At 42.4% G+C, this 15,619-nt stretch overlaps 1 long non-coding RNA gene across 5 annotated transcripts in view; it reads left to right on the top strand.

Annotated features, from left to right (window-relative positions):
* Window positions 1-88: 88 nt before the first annotated feature.
* Window positions 89-15,619, top strand: part of LOC115645827 — a 29,072-nt gene continuing 13,541 nt past the window's right edge. For 4 of the 5 annotated variants that reach the window (XR_003998832.1, XR_003998831.1, XR_003998834.1 and 1 more), the window contains exons 1-2: window positions 89-598; window positions 6,358-6,506. This is a non-coding gene — a long non-coding RNA (uncharacterized LOC115645827). Of the gene's footprint in view, window positions 632-6,357; window positions 6,507-15,619 lie in introns of all 5 variants that reach the window. The other variant, XR_003998833.1, reaches the window with a different exon arrangement.

Here is a 15,619-nt window from a genome sequence, read left to right as displayed (position 1 = left end):
AGGGCGCAAGCGCCGACAGCCCCCGAGGCGCCGAAGGCGGGTGCGGAGGCGCGTGCGGTGAGGAAGCGGACGGCGTCTGGAGCCAGGCGGTTGCTGTGCGTCGCTGAGGGGGAATCAGTAAAGTACAAGGGACTTGTGGCCCCGATGGTGTCTTGGAGCGGGGTGTCGCTGAGTAATGCCTGGGCCTTAGGGAGCTGATCCCACAACAGCCACCAATTCCCCATCTGACCCTGGACAAGTCACTTATCCTTTCTGTGCCTCAGTACCCCATCTGTACCATGGGATAATAACACAGCTCCCCTGAGGGTGGCGATGCCAGCTAGAGGGAGTTACTGAAGCGTGTTTAATTATTACCACTTATGACTAGTCAGAGTTTAAGAGATACTCTCAAATGCATGCACTTGAGCACAAAAGCCTGGGAGCACCCCCCCCCCTTATTATTTAGTACCTGTACTTTTAGGGGTTGGGGTCCCACTGTACTGAGCACTGGTCTCACAATGGAAAGAGAAAGGATTTACAGTTTTAAGGATACGCTGAGCCATGGATGCACAGATGATAACAAGGAAATGGAGATGATCAAGATATGTCTCAAGCAGAGGTCAGAACCATTTTTGTATGCATTATAGCATAGGTGAGTTTTAAGGCGAGATTTGAGGTGGAGCATGTGCATATTTGAAGGGAATTCTTCCATGCATTTTGGAAGGCATATAAAAATAGTACTAAAAGGCTTGTTGGAAAAAATTAATTAACCCTTACAAGAGCTCAAAATTAGGTTATTTAAAAAGCATAGACAGTTGTTCAAACTCTCTTGTATCTTGTGTGGGCTGAGTTTGGCCCTGTGTGCCTTTTAAAAGTATCTTTGGGATAGTCCATAGTTTTTTGAGAAATGAATGATTTTGACGCAGTGGGTAGCACACAAAACAAAAGTGATGCTAGGTTGTCTTCACAGAATCAGAATAATAGAATTGTAGGACTGAAAGGGACCTCACTAGTGTCAAAAACTGCTCTTTAGTTACTGAAAGCATGAGTTAGGATTGCCAACTTTTGGAGAATGAAATGTGGAACAATAAGCTGTTATAAAATATAACATTTAAGGGCAAGAATGGCCCGGACCCTAGAGTGTGCTGGAATTGCAAGCTATCATTTTCCCGGGTCCTGCTTGTAGGCTGCTTACCTTCTATAGAGAAGCAGTCTCAGCAGTTCAGAAAGTGCCTGCCTAAAACAAGGCAGGGTGAGCTGTGCCCCTCGGCCTTAGGGAGAAGCCTGCTTTGTGCGTCTCTGTTTTGGGTTCTTGTGTGTTTGTCTGAATTCTACACAACTTATTTTGTAACCTGCCTGCAAGAGTATTTTATGTTTTTGTCCAACTTCTCTATCCATGGCATGAACATAACACCCCCAACATTCAGAAAAATTAGATATTAGGGATACAGGGCAAGAGTTGAAACTTCAGGAATTGTTGCAACATATAAAATCCTGGCCACTTAGAAAAAACAGGTCACTTTCCTTCCACCCTACGTGACCTCCATCTCACCCCAGCCAATAGCAAATAGACCAATTGGCAGGAAAAAATACTATACAGTACTTGGGGAGTGCTTCAAAAGTGGATTTTCGCTTAGCAACTTTTCCATTATTTTGCTTGCTTATCCACATAGAAAGTCCAAGCTGAAGAACTATATTTCTGAAGGCTTTACATTTTGAGGTAAACAGGAAATCTAAGCGTCTTCCCAACAAAAAGTTTCCAAAATAGATGAAGATGAAGGATCGTTTTTGTGACAACCTGTGTTTTCAGAGTTTTTGTTTTGTTTTATCTTTGCTGTGGAGGATCCGCTCCATCCTTGTCACAGCTGGGAGAATCCAACCATTTCTGTTTCTTTAAACATCCTAATTAGAGGCCTTGTGTGCTTCTGAAAGGGATCTGGGAGCAGATGATTGGGGAATCATGTGGGAAAAATAGAACACAAGGTTAGGGTTATCTATTCTGTACATTAATGTTCATTAAGGAAAAAAAGATCTGAGGCATGGAACAGCTTATTTTTTTCCAGACCTACTTCATTCTCCTCTTATGAGAAATCAAGTCCTTTTATTTGGAAGTAGATTTTCAACTTTTGTGGCCACATTGAGGATCAAATTCCTCATGCTTATGCATTCACAGTAATTAGCAGAGCATGAGGTAGACAAAATCTTCCAGCTGATTGCGCATGGCCTTGATGGTCTAGAGCATTTCTTTTAAGACTGTTATGTTCCCTGACACTTTCTACATCCACAAATTTGAGCATAGTCCTTTAAGTTGAGTAGAATAGACTTTTTCATGTGTCTCTGTAAAATATGAATTTCCCACCAAGAATGGTACCACCACCACCTTGCACTCAGAATCCCCCTGATGAACCCAACTCCCTCTGCACCTGGACCACCCAGATGAGCCACCTGGATCCCCACCTGACTGAGCCCCAATCAGCTACACCTGGATCCCCACCCCATTGAGCAGCACTTCCCCAGCATCTGAACCCACCCCCACTGAGCCACACACACCTAGATCCCCTACCAACCTCTACCCCTCCACATACCCAAAGCCCACCACCACTAAGCCCCAACCACCTTCACCTGAACCCCCTGCAGAGCCCCATTATTGTTGGACCCAGAACCCCGCAACAAGCCCCTGTGCATTCAGATTCCCCCCACACCTGGATTCCCCCACTGAGCTGCCTGCACCCCAATTGCCGTACACAGAACCCTCTCAACCCACACCTGGATTTCCCCACATTAAGTCTCTCCACGACCTGGATCCTGCCTTGCTGAGCCTACCTACCCACACAGAGTGGCAGGGCCCTTAGGTGTTTCTAGGGCAGGAGGGTCCTTGCATTGTGTCAGGGTTGGGTGCAGCCTCACTGCTGAATCCATGTCCTGGGGTGGGGGAGAACTGCACAGCGATCTCCCACCTCTGCAGCCAGTGGCCTGTGCTCCCCATTTCCATGCTGGAGCCTCCACATTTATTAGACATGTAAAATTTGCAGAATTTTAACATTTTTGGAACAAAATTTTAAACTTTTTTTGTGCAAACTGCCCTCAGGAGTAAGCAGCTTTGCAGATACTTACTATGCGCTCCTTCTACGCATAAGGGACATTATAGGAGAAAGTGTAAAAAGGTGCTCAACAGCAAATTTGACAAATGAGCAGTCAAGATTGACATCACTTGGGGAGCAGAGTCATGGGGTTGACATCTTGATAATGTATATGAGACAATAGGTTGGGGATTGGCCAGAAAGGGCCTTAAAAATGAAGATAAGTAGTTTGTTTTTGCTGTAGATGGGGCAGCCAGTGATGTGCAATGGTTGAAGCAGTAAGCCAGGAACATGACAATTGCAGCAGCATTTTGAATGGATGCTATAAGATAATATGGCATTTCTCAGGGTCAGAGAGGAGGAGGTAGCTGTAATCATGACATGAGAGGATGAGGGCCTAAACAAGCATTTTAGCTGCCTAGACAGAGGGGAAAGGCCAGTCCTTTGAGATATTTGTAGGGAGAAGCAGCAAGGTTTAGACATGGCCTGGATGCAGGGGTCTAGAGAGAGGTCTGAGTCAAAAGAGGATATCCAGGTTACAGGCCCAGGTGACCCAAAGGAGGGTGATGATGTACATAGTGACCATGAAAAGCAAGATGGGGCAGGCTTAGGAGGAAAAGAATAAGAGTTCTGTTTTTAAGCATAAACAGATAAACTTGATATCCTCAGGCTGGTATCAGAAAGACATTCCAAAATGTTAATTTGGATAGGAGACAGGTGAATGTCCTACAGTTCAGTGGGTGGAAAGAAAACAGCTACATTATGTACACAGGCATGATTAAATGGTCACATCTACACTGCAAAAAGTGAGTGTGCTCAACTGGTTGCCAGAATCAACCACATGCCAGCCAGTGTCACTAGCAAGGATGAAACACTATTAGGTGCTATAATTAATCGAGTATTAATTATATTGTGTGTGGTCACGAACCATGCTTAGGGGTAATGAGATGCCACTAACAGACTATGTACTGGTTAAGTTATAGCTTAGCCAAGGCTTTAGCAACATGTGACTTACCAGTTTTGGCTCAAATAGCAATACAAAAACTGGAGCATGACAGGTGTATTATCCTCTAAGCTAAGTAGGGCAAATAACGGTTGCCAACTTCTGATGAACCAGATAAAGAACATAGTAAAAAGTTTTAGCACTACCCATGTTTGATAAAATCTGACTTGCGATAAAATCTGACTTGCAGTGAAACCCATATGAGCACCGATGATGATTCACATAATCAGGATTGGGGGAAGCTTTTAATTGAATCCATTGAGACACCTCACTAAAACATGAAAGTTAACTGAACTGTGATTATTTTGTCAGCATTAACAATATTTCCTGGTAGACAAATTAATTACAAGAAATTTGTGTCATTGATTAAAACATGATTGCTTTAGTGAAGGTCTTTTTCTTTTTATCTTTTTAAGATAAGCACTGCTTAAAGACTACTTGCTGATAACATCCAACTAAATATTTTTGGAAATGACAATTGGCTGTGTCTTAATAATTGCATTCTGAATTCAAATAATCACCTCAGGTATATGAAAGTTATAAGATAATATTGTAATACTCCATTTCAGAATTATCACATCTAAATTCCCTACAAATACCCAATAGGTCTTTTTGAATCACATGACAAGGTGGCTCACATTTGAATTCTCTTGTTAATTGTAATAATTGTCAACTGTACACTAGTGGTAACCCTAGATGAAAATTTCCAACTGGTTCCTGTTGTTTCCAGCTGGCACTTACATTTTGGATAAATACATTGATCTATTGGTCCACTGATTGCTCATTTCTGTTGGAAGACTCATAGACCTTGGAGAGACCAGCAGAGACTAAAACAGCGGTTCTCAAACTGTGGGTCAGGAGCCCAAAGTGGGTTGGGACCCCATTTTAATGGGGTCACCAGGGCTGGTGTTTAGACTTGCTGGAGCCTGGGGCCAAAGCCCGAGCCTTGCTGCCTGGGGCCGAAGCCTGAGCTGCACCCCTCGGGGCCAAAGCCTAAAGACTTCAGCCCTGGGAGGTGGAGGTCTTGGGCTTTGGCTTCAGCCCTGGCTTGGACTTTGCAGCGGGGCTCTGGCAGGCTCAGGCTTCAGTCCTCCTTCCTGGAATTGTGTAGTAATTTTTGTTGTCAAAAGAGGGTCATAGTGCAATGAAGCTTGAGAATCCCTGTACTAAAAAAACCAAAAGAGTCCAGTTGAAGGATCTAATGGATTCTACTGGAATTTCCACTGTGGTAGGTTAAAGGGACATTAATTTGAAGAAATCAGATTTTGGTCTGAAAATGTTGGCCCAACATTTTCAAAGTGTCAGGTTATTTTGGATTCCCTCATTCTTGTGCGCCCAATTTGAGACGCCTTAGCAGAGATTGATTTTCAGAGTATGTATACTCAGCACTTTCTGAAACCTAGGGTGACCAGATGTCCGGATTTTATAGGGATAGTCCCGATTTTTGAGTCTTTTCCTTATATAGGCTCCTATTACCCCCCCACCCCCGGTCCCGATTTTTCACATTTGCTGTCTGGTCACCCTATCTGAAACCGAGTACTTTTGGAAGTCTTTCAGCAACCAAATTATTCACCATTTTGAAAACGTATGCTGTTGTGCATACTAGAGTTACAAGTAACACCTAAAATTACCATAAAGAATTTAGCAAGAAAAAATATTTTTCTACAGGTTTTGTACTGTTTGACAGAACCCCATGTGTATTACTTTTTACTGTTTCTCCTATATAGTGAGTCAGTTTCTCCCTCTGTTAATGAGCTTTACAAAAAATAACAAGGGGACTGAAAAACACTTACAATTTTTATTGTAAGGATTAAAAATACCAATGCATCATATTTAAGGGATGAACTATTAGAAAATGGAATTTAAAAAAAAATCAATTTGACAATGTCTCCTTAAATACTATAAGTACAAAAAATCTACATTAATGGAAGAGATTTTATATGCTCAGCAGATGCTTTCCACAGCAACTGTAACTTCTCCCCACCATCAGCATAATGTTTGTAATAGTGTGATCCTAGTGTTTCAATTATACCAGGTGCTTGGTTGCAGTCAGATGTAAAGTTGCAAAGCATTATGATCCTTTGCTTTCACAAAATCAAAAATTCACGCAGTCACTTTCTGAAATGTAAATGTATGTAAAAGAAATAATTATGTATAAAAAGAAATAATTATCAAACAGCAAGCTGCTATCTTGACAGTCTGATTATATAGCTTAACAACTGTTAACCAAAATTTATTTCTGAATTGTTGCAGAACTTATCTTAAAACCGTTTTTTGTAATTTTCTTGCTTTTAGCGTGCATCCAAATGGTGACCTGCATTTCCAGTGTTTCAAACTATCTCGTCAGGCCAGACTTCATGCTGGAAATTATCAGTAAAATTGGCAACTCTTGCTAAGAGAGATCAGCACTATTCGTTTGTATGGAGCTACTGGAACATTATTAGGTAAGAAATTGTTTTGAAAATCATATTTGAAGTATATATTTTAAATGTAGTAAATAATTATTTGAATGTGAATCCACCAACGAGCTCTGCACCCATGTGGAGCCCTGTTAAAAACTGTAGGGTTCTAGCAGCATCAAACTCATATGTAAAGGTATTACAGTATGCTCCACTTAACTGGAACATACTTTTCCAGGAAAGCCGCTTAATTAGGAAATCTCCCAGGCAACTGATTTAAGATCAATGATACTTAATAGCACAACTGTTTTAACAGAGTCTCTATGGGGCAATGACTGCTGCTTAATAGCATTCGTCTGCTGGTGGTCTGACGGTGCTGAGGTCATCTGTCTCGTGGCACTCATCTATGGTAGAAAAATGTTTGCTAACACCAGTTTAGCTCCTCTGGTGGAGCAATGTTAGGAACACTAGTATATATAGGCAGCTGGCTGTTGCCCTGATTTTCAGCACTTTTGTGTAGATTACAGTGGGAAAAACCTGCTAATTTTCCCCATATGTTTGAGGAACTATGCTGTTCAAAAAGTTTGAGAAACTGCTTGAGATGACTTAAAAGTGCAGGTTTTAGAGTTTTTTTCCTAAACGTTACAAAGAAAAATATAGTCATAAATAGCTCTAGCTTGCAGTCATTTCTGTGTTTCTGTCTGAGATTCATATTGTCATTTGATTAATCACCCATTTTCTAAGGTGTGAATGTGTTTTCACACTTCTATCAAGACAGTGTTAACTATGAAACTATAGATAGCAATAGAGATTAATTATCTATTGCACAAGTCTCCACACCTTGTTCTTACCAGATAAAGGGAGAGAGAGTATGTCTGTACACAAGTGTGATTTTTAGAAAACCCCAAATAACCTTGGTCAAATGAGTTCAAAGGAATATTTTCAAATGTCATCTCTTCAAAATGTAAACTATGTTTGACACCTTTTGGTCTTGTTTCATAAAATATTTGATTTCCAGTTAAAGGCTGTGATTCTTGACTAAGCCTACTTGTGTGAAGTATATCCACTCATAGGTGACATGTGAGGGAGCAAAATGAGAATTAACATTTAATGGAATCAAAGAAGAATGATGGCTTCTCTCTTTTAAGGAAGGAAAAACTGCTGTGAAGCCACTCTAAAATTGCTCATGGGGCTATTGCACTTTCCTCTGAGATTTCTGGAGATGCCCTTTTCAAAAGAAGAAAACTGAGTTAGTAGCTAGTCTCTTATGCTGTCCATGTCACAAAATATTTACCCACCCAGATGAGAATAAATCCTAACCCAACTGCCTCTGGTTCTTGGAGGCCCACAAGTTCAGGGTCTTTACAGGAGAAATTGTTGTTAGTGGTGGAAGAAGTCAGGCTTGAAGAGCTGGGTCTCCCTTGTCTGATTAACCTGTAGTTAGGAGAAACAGGGTCACCAGACGGGAGAGCAGATGATCCGTCGTCATTGCAAGAAGTTGCTGTATGTGTTGAGGAGAGAGTAAAAATGCTTTGTGGTTCCCTGAAGCCACTGATCTCAGTGTCTACCTGCTGCCCTTAGTTCCAAAAGCAGCCCCTGTACGAGTCAGCCTTGTAGGCAGCACATGGGGAAGCAGCTTTCTGCTCATTTAGGTAGGTAGCCCCAAATAACAGTCAATTGTGTTGACCACCAGCAGATGTGATAAATGGGAGGTGGGAGATCAGTAAAGAAAAAATACCCAGGGGAAATAGAAGGTCTACATCACCTGGGACATTGAGGATTACAGTAACTCCTCACTTAGTTATCCTGGTTAACGTTGTTTCGTTGTTATGTTGCTGATCAATTAGGGAACGTGCTCGTTTAAAGTTGTGGAATGCTCCCTTGTAACGTCGTTTGGCAGCCACCTGCTTTGTCCACTGCTTGCAGAAAGAGCAGCCCGTTGCAGCTAGCTGGTGGGGGCTTGGAACTAGGGTGGACGGCAGCCCCCGTATCAGCTCCCCGCTCCCCTAAGTTCCCTGTGCTGCAACCACCCAGCAGGCTAGCAATTGTAGCTATCCCTCTCCGCCACTGCCATGTGCTGCTCCTGCCCTCTGCCTTGGAGCTGCTCCCCGAGCCTCCTGCTTGCTGTCTGCTAATGTCAGGGTGTCCCCCTCCCCGCTGCTCCTACACCCTGCTTACCTCTTCTTCTCCATATAGAGCAGGGTGGGGACACCCACGGAGAGACAGAGACCCTGGGGCAGCAGCTGCTGTCTCAACTTCCTGATCCACTTAAAAAGACAATGCATTTAAGAGTGGGTCAGCTTACTTAAAGAGGCAGTGTGCATTTCTCTCTCTCTCCCTCCCACACATAAGGTGTGTGTCTGTCTCTGTCTGCTATGCTGTCTCCCCTCCCCTCCATTCCTGCTGTCTTGTAGAGTGAGAGGCTACATTAACAAAAATGTGCTGGTTCATCATTTAGCACAGGGGTTCTCAGACTGGGGGTTGGGACCCCTTAGGGGGTCATGAGGTTATTACATAGGGGGTCGTGCACTGTCAGCCTCCACCCCAAACCCTGCTTTGCCTCCAGCATTTATAATGGTGTTAAATATATAAAACAGTATTTTTAATTGGGGGGGGGTCACACTCAGAGGCTTGCTGTGTGAAAGGGGTCACCAGTACAAAAGTTTGAGAACCACAGATTTAGCAGCAAGGCGTTCCCTGGGAAATATCCCATCCTCTTCCACCCTCTAACTTCACCACCTCAACCAAGCTTCACAATCATCATAGCTGTGAACAGTATTAAATTGTTTGTTTAAAACATATACTGTGTGTATATCTATAACATATATAGCTTTTTGTCTGGTGAAAAAAATGTCCCTGAATCATAACCCCCACCCCCTTTACATTAATTCTTATGGGGAAATTGAATTCACTTAACATTGTTTCGCTTAAAGTCACATTTTTCAGTAATGTAACTACAACATTAAGTGAGGAGTTACTGTATAAGGGAGTCAGAAGCTTAAGAAGAAGTGAGGAATGCAGAGCTACCAGGTACATCATATGGTGTAAAGGAGAGAATAAGGACATCTTGAGTGGGGGACGAAACAAGCATGGAGTGGAGTGGCCCTACAGAGTTCTGTAGGGGGCCCATTTTGAATATGTTTTCAGAAGCCCACCTGAATATTGTGTATCGGGGCATAACCAATTAAAATGAAACATCTAGTGTAATAGTTCTTAAATCATAGTCTGTGGTCCACCAGCACAGACCATGTCACAGAGAAGATATGGAACTCATGGGGACTTAACCCCCATCTCCCCTCACCCCGTCACCCCAGCCTACAGCTCAGGAGCAATCTATCACTGGCTTTTGATTCCCTGACATTTCCCTCTTCATTTCAAATATTTTCATATGTAACTTTAGTGCCCTCATGGCCAAGATGGAATCTGCTCTGCAGGCAGCTCTGGCCAAGAGAGAGTGCATGCAGGAATGCAGCAGGGAAAGTCTCTTCCACCCCAGGGGGCACCTGTTCCAACACCCTCACCCTCTACCCCGAGTGAACACACAAGCACTGGAAGAGTACACTGAATATAGGAAAGGGAAATATTCATTCACAGAGGGATGAGGGGAAAAACAACAAGGGAAATATAGGGGGAGCAGTAAAACAGGGTTGCATTCAAAACAAGGCCCCACAGGCCCAGTGGTACCACAATTTGAAAGGGCAGGCACCGAGCAATATGTCTGCACACAGAGATCAAGAATCCTGGGCAAAATTCCAGTCCAGTGGTGAGTCTTGGGTGCTCCTGGTCGTCTTTGGCGCCAGTAAACTTTCTCCAACAAACCCCTCTTGTGCCCTCTTCTGGTGGTCTCTGCAAAGCCACTCAGAGCAACAGCCTCCCCACTTAATTAGCTAATAGCGTCCCTCCTTATTCCCAATGCAAAGTCACAAGCCCTAGTACTCACTGCCCCATGCAGCTCTGGGCAGAAGTGATACTAGGTCTGTCCTTCTTGGGCGATTCCTCTCTGGCACAGTGCTCCTCCTGACTCCTGTCCTGGGGTTTCCACGATCAATCGCTGTGTCCCTCCCAGGCTTCAGGCATGTTCTTGGCTGCTTCACTCTGCGATGGCCTGCTTGCTGCAGCCCTTCTGTCTGGAGCTCCTGACACACACCCTCTTGCTCTCCCCTCTCTCTCTGCTTCCCCTCACAGTTACCAACTGTCACGTGGTAAATAAGCACCTCGTCTTTCGCAATAAGCCCAAAATCAAGCTAATCCCATTTCAAAACAAGCGAATCCCGAAGAACCCCAACACTCTGACTAGATCCCCCCTCTGCTGTGCATCTGGGACTGGCCCCACTGTGCCCCTGCTTGTTGGGAGCCAATCAAAAAAAAGAAGCAACAAGCTGCAAGTCAAACAAGCTACAAGCCAAAAACTAGCCAACAAGCAACTTAACTTAAGCCAGTTAAGCCAAAACCAAACCCAATTTCTGCATTTTGTTCAAGGGTTTGGCATATCTGCTCCCCCTCTCCCCAACAGTACTTCTTCCTTTTGGAACATTCAGCACTTCCCCCTTCAGGAAAAATATTTAAAGGGCTGTGTTCTCTGAACCCCAACAGAGTTACACATATTTACTTCAATACTAGGGCATCCAGGAAAAAGGGGTAAAATTAGGCTTAAAAAATTGTAGTAGTTCATTAATGCAAATGAGAGGAGGTCAGGCCACTACTAACCACTCTCTCTCCCTGCTCTGAAAAGAAACAAACCTAACCACCAACAATAATTTGATTTCCTCTGCTTACAAAAGAAATTGTTCTTCATAGTGAGGACTCTTGTTATACAAGTAATTAGAACAATGATGGGTGAACCTCACTTTGGAGGTTCGTTTTGGAAATGTATCTGAACCATTATTGGAGCTCCAAACTTTTAGAATTTCCCTACTTCCTGCCCCTAATGAAGTCCCCAAACTTCTCCCATCTTACAACATGCTCTCATGTAATAGATCCCCTAGCTATTCCTTTATTTTGTTCTTTCCTAGGTGACAACGCAGTCTTGAAAGGGGCCAGTTTCTGATAAATATTTGTAAGCTCTTTCCTACAAATATTTATAGATTCATAGACTCTAGGACTGGAAGGGACCTCAAGAGGTCATCGAGTCCAGTCCCCTGCCCTCATGGCAGGACCAAATATTGTCTAGACCATCCCTAATAGACATTTATCTAACCTACTCTTAAATATCTCCAGCGATGGAGATTCCACAACTTCCCTAGGCAATCTATTCCAGTGTTTAACTACCCTGACAGAAACTTTTTCCTAATGTCCAATCTAAATCTCCCTTGCTGCAGTTTAAGCCCATTGCTTCTTGTTCTATCATTGGAGGCTAAGGTGAACAAGTTTTCTCCCTACTCCTGATGGCACCCTTTTAGATACCTGAAAAGTGCTATCATGTCCCCTCTCAGTCTTCTCTTTTCCAAACTAAACAAACTCAATTCCTTCAGCCTTCCTTCATAGGTCATGTTCTCAAGACCTTTAATCATTCTTGTTGCTCTTCTCTGGACCCTCTCCAATTTCTCCACATCTTTCTTGAAATGCGGTGCCCAGAACTGGACACAATACTCCAGCTGAGGCCTGACCAGCGCAGAGTAAAGCGGAAGAATGACTTCTCGTGTCTTGTTTACAACACACCTGTTAATGCATCCCAGAATCACGTTTGCTTTTTTTGCAACAGTATCACACTGTTGACTCATATTAAGCTTGTGGTCTACTATGACCCCTAGATCTTTCTGCCATACTCCTTCCTAGACAGTCTCTTCCCATTCTGTATGTGTGAAACTGATTGTTCCTTCCTAAGTGGAGCACTTTGCATTTATCTTTATTGAACTTCATCCTGTTTACCTCAGACCATTTCTCCAATTTGTCCAGATAATTTTGAATTTTGACCCTGTCCTCCAAAGCAGTTGCAATCCCTCCCAGTTTGGTATCGTCCGCAAACTTAATAAGCGTACTTTCTATGCCAACATCTAAATCATTGATGAAGATATTGAACAGATTCCTATCTGTCTGGCTGATCCACACTCCCTCAGTATGGGAGAATGACTGATGGAGCCACTTAAAGAAGAATCCACTGGCATCATCCATACTATTTCCCTTGCCAAGCCACTCCTCAAAAACCTCCTTTGTACTGGGACACCGAAAATCCCAATGAAGCATAGATCTGAGGAACACACCATGGTCTCTGCACCCATTCTGCAGTGGAACTGCTCTAATTTCTCTGGGTCAAGAATCTCTGTAATCATAGAGGTCGGTGCAGGGTACCGTCCTGAATGACTAACACAGGGTATAGTGACTCCTCCTTGAATGGAAAAAAACAGACACAACAGAGTTCATCAGCAACAAAACAAACAGACTTTTTTAAAAGCAGTACATCCCTCTTTAGAGCTTTAAATTCTGTTTTATTGCTGAATGGTTTTCTGAGGATTATTTGCAGTTTATTTAGATGTATAATTAACATGGAGCCTCCATTGTCTGGAATAGTTGCTGTCCCTTGATTTTAATAATATTATTAATAATAATCTTTTCATCTGTAGATCTCTAAGTGCTTTACAAAGAAGTAAGCACTGTTTTCCTCATTTTACAGATGGGTAAACTAAGGAACAAAGAGTTTATAGTGAGTGACTTGTCCTAGGTCACATAGCATGTCAGTGGCAGAGGCAGAAATCAAATCTAGGTGTTCTGATTTATAGGCTGCTGCAATAGCAACTAGACAATACCACCTCTCTATGTTTAAGACCGAAAAAGCCTAATTTAGTGTGATCTTGGCCATTGAATATGGTTCTGAAGAGTGGTTTACTATCCCTGGAAGAGAGAAATGGTGGTGTAAATATCAGCTATCAGTAACAGAAAATAAATGTGATAAAACAGAAGCAGCTCATTGGTTGATTGCAAGAGAATTTTGAGGAAGCTATCACAAGTCCAGTGACTTGGTGATTTCAGTAATTGGATATTTCTCTGATGTATTCCTTAAAGTCTCTTTCCTTCCATTACCTTATGACTTCTTTTATATCAAGTGAATTTTTGGATGGATGAATGAATATAAATTTACACCATATCTTTTCCTAGTGCGTAGAACTTCAGGGAGCCTTTTATCTAGCAAATCTCCACTGTTATCCACATCTGATCTTACAGTAGGTTAGTGTTTGTGGCATCATATAATTCATCCTATGCACATCTCAGTAGATTTAATATTTGAAAAAAAGATATTGCTGTTTCCTTCATTCCTATCATCAAAAGAACAATCTATGGTTTGGTTTCCCTTGTTCATTTATTTATTTATTTATACATTTGATTAGATATATTCACTGCATCTTATGTGTTCCATATTTAAACCCGACATCGAGATAGAAAAGTAACAAACAGGATGTGAGCAGGGGAAGACTCTTTTCCTACTGTGGTTGATCAAAACATGTTGTTTTTATAAAGCCTTCCCTCCTGCCTCTATTTTCTTTGGGTGTATCAAAAAGTGATACAACAATAACCTATTTTCTTCACATTCACCAGTCTGGAAAATTTAGTCTGACTTAAATTCAGCATCTTTCTGCCTATGACCCTTTGCTGATTAGCAATAATTTCTGCATGTTTGCTTACTAGAACATGAATCTCATCAAGAGACAGTACTGATAATCATAAAACCACATCATTTTAGTCACAGCTAGGCAAAATAATTTCTGCTTCTGTGTACTCCTCTGTTGAGGAGAACATTTCAACCTTTTCTTTTGAAATGAACCTATTGAGGTTTCACTGGCTAGGATGTTTTTATTTTCTGCATACCTAAGACCCCATTTTCAGTAAGGTACTGAAGCACTCTAGCTTTAAGCACATGAGTAATGTTATTGAAGTCAATGAGACTCCTCATGAGCCTAAAGCTAGCCAAGTGTTTAAGTACCTTGCTGCACTGGGGACTAAATTCCCCCTGTATCTTCAGCTGAATATGCTTTGTATTTTTTCTCATCTCAACATTTTATTTAGTGTTGCCCTGTGCTGTTAAAACTGCTGCTGTGTTCCACTCTAGCAGCTGCTGCATTTGAGCAATAAGTAAAGTGATCCATGATACAGATGTGCCTGAGCTGTTAAACTCAGATCAGAATCTGTATTTCCTCAGAGTATTGGGCCCATTTCTAATTATTTACTTCATAAGGATGTTCTGAAAATTAATGTAGGTGCTATGTAAGCCCTATTATTATTATTATTATTTATTATTATTATTATTACTGTCTTTAGTTGTTACTAGTGTTGTAAACAATGGTACTGTTTGGAAAAACAGATATCAAGATACTGTTCAGATTACTTTTAACTGTATCTAAAAATTCAAAGCTTCTTTGGGGTCCGAGGACCTCTAGGTTATAAGCCTTTAGATTTATTTTAGTAGTAGTAGTATTTATTATTTTATTTATTTCTAAAGAAAGCTCAGACAAATTAAGCTGTTTTGCCTTCTTACCTTAGCCCAGGGGTGGCCAGTGTGTGGCTCTGGAGCCACATGCAGCTCTTCAGAAGTTAATATGCGGCTCCTTGTATAGGCAACAACTCTGCGGCTGGAGCTACAGGCGCCAACTTTCCAGTGTGCCAGTGGGTGCTCATTGCTCAACCCCTGGGTCTGCCACAGGCCCTGCTCCCACTCCACCCCTTCCCGCCCCCTCCTCTGAGCCTGCTATGCCCTCGCTCCTCCCTCCCCCTGAGCCTCCTGCACACTGCAAAACAGATGATCAGACGGTGCGGGGAGGGAAGGGAAGGCACTGATCAGCAGGGCTGCTGGGTGGGAGGCACTGGGAGCGGTGGGCAGGGGGAGCTGATGGGTGCTGCTGGCGTATTACTGTGGCTCTTTGGCAATGTCCATTGGTAAATTCTGGCTCCTCCTCAGGCTCAGGTTGTCCACCCTGCCGTAGCCCATTAAAGGCATATTGCATTATTAAGAGCTTAATCCAAAGCCCAAAAGAACTCAATGGAAAAATTCCCATTGATTTCATTGGGCTTTAAATAAGGTCTTAAGATCCCAGCTGCTGTAATGCTTAAATCATGGTTACATTCTTTAATTCATCAAGTGTTTTGCTTTAAATGGGTAAAGGGTAAAATCCACTTCTACTTCTACCCAGAACTGTGTATCAAGAAGCGTATTTGAATGAAGCTGACTA

This window comes from Gopherus evgoodei, chromosome 2 (genome assembly GCF_007399415.2).
Source record: "Gopherus evgoodei ecotype Sinaloan lineage chromosome 2, rGopEvg1_v1.p, whole genome shotgun sequence".
Taxonomy (NCBI): Eukaryota; Metazoa; Chordata; order Testudines; family Testudinidae; genus Gopherus; species Gopherus evgoodei.
The sequence above is the reverse complement of the archived record's forward strand: the minus strand, read 5'-3'. Positions and strand labels throughout refer to the sequence as shown.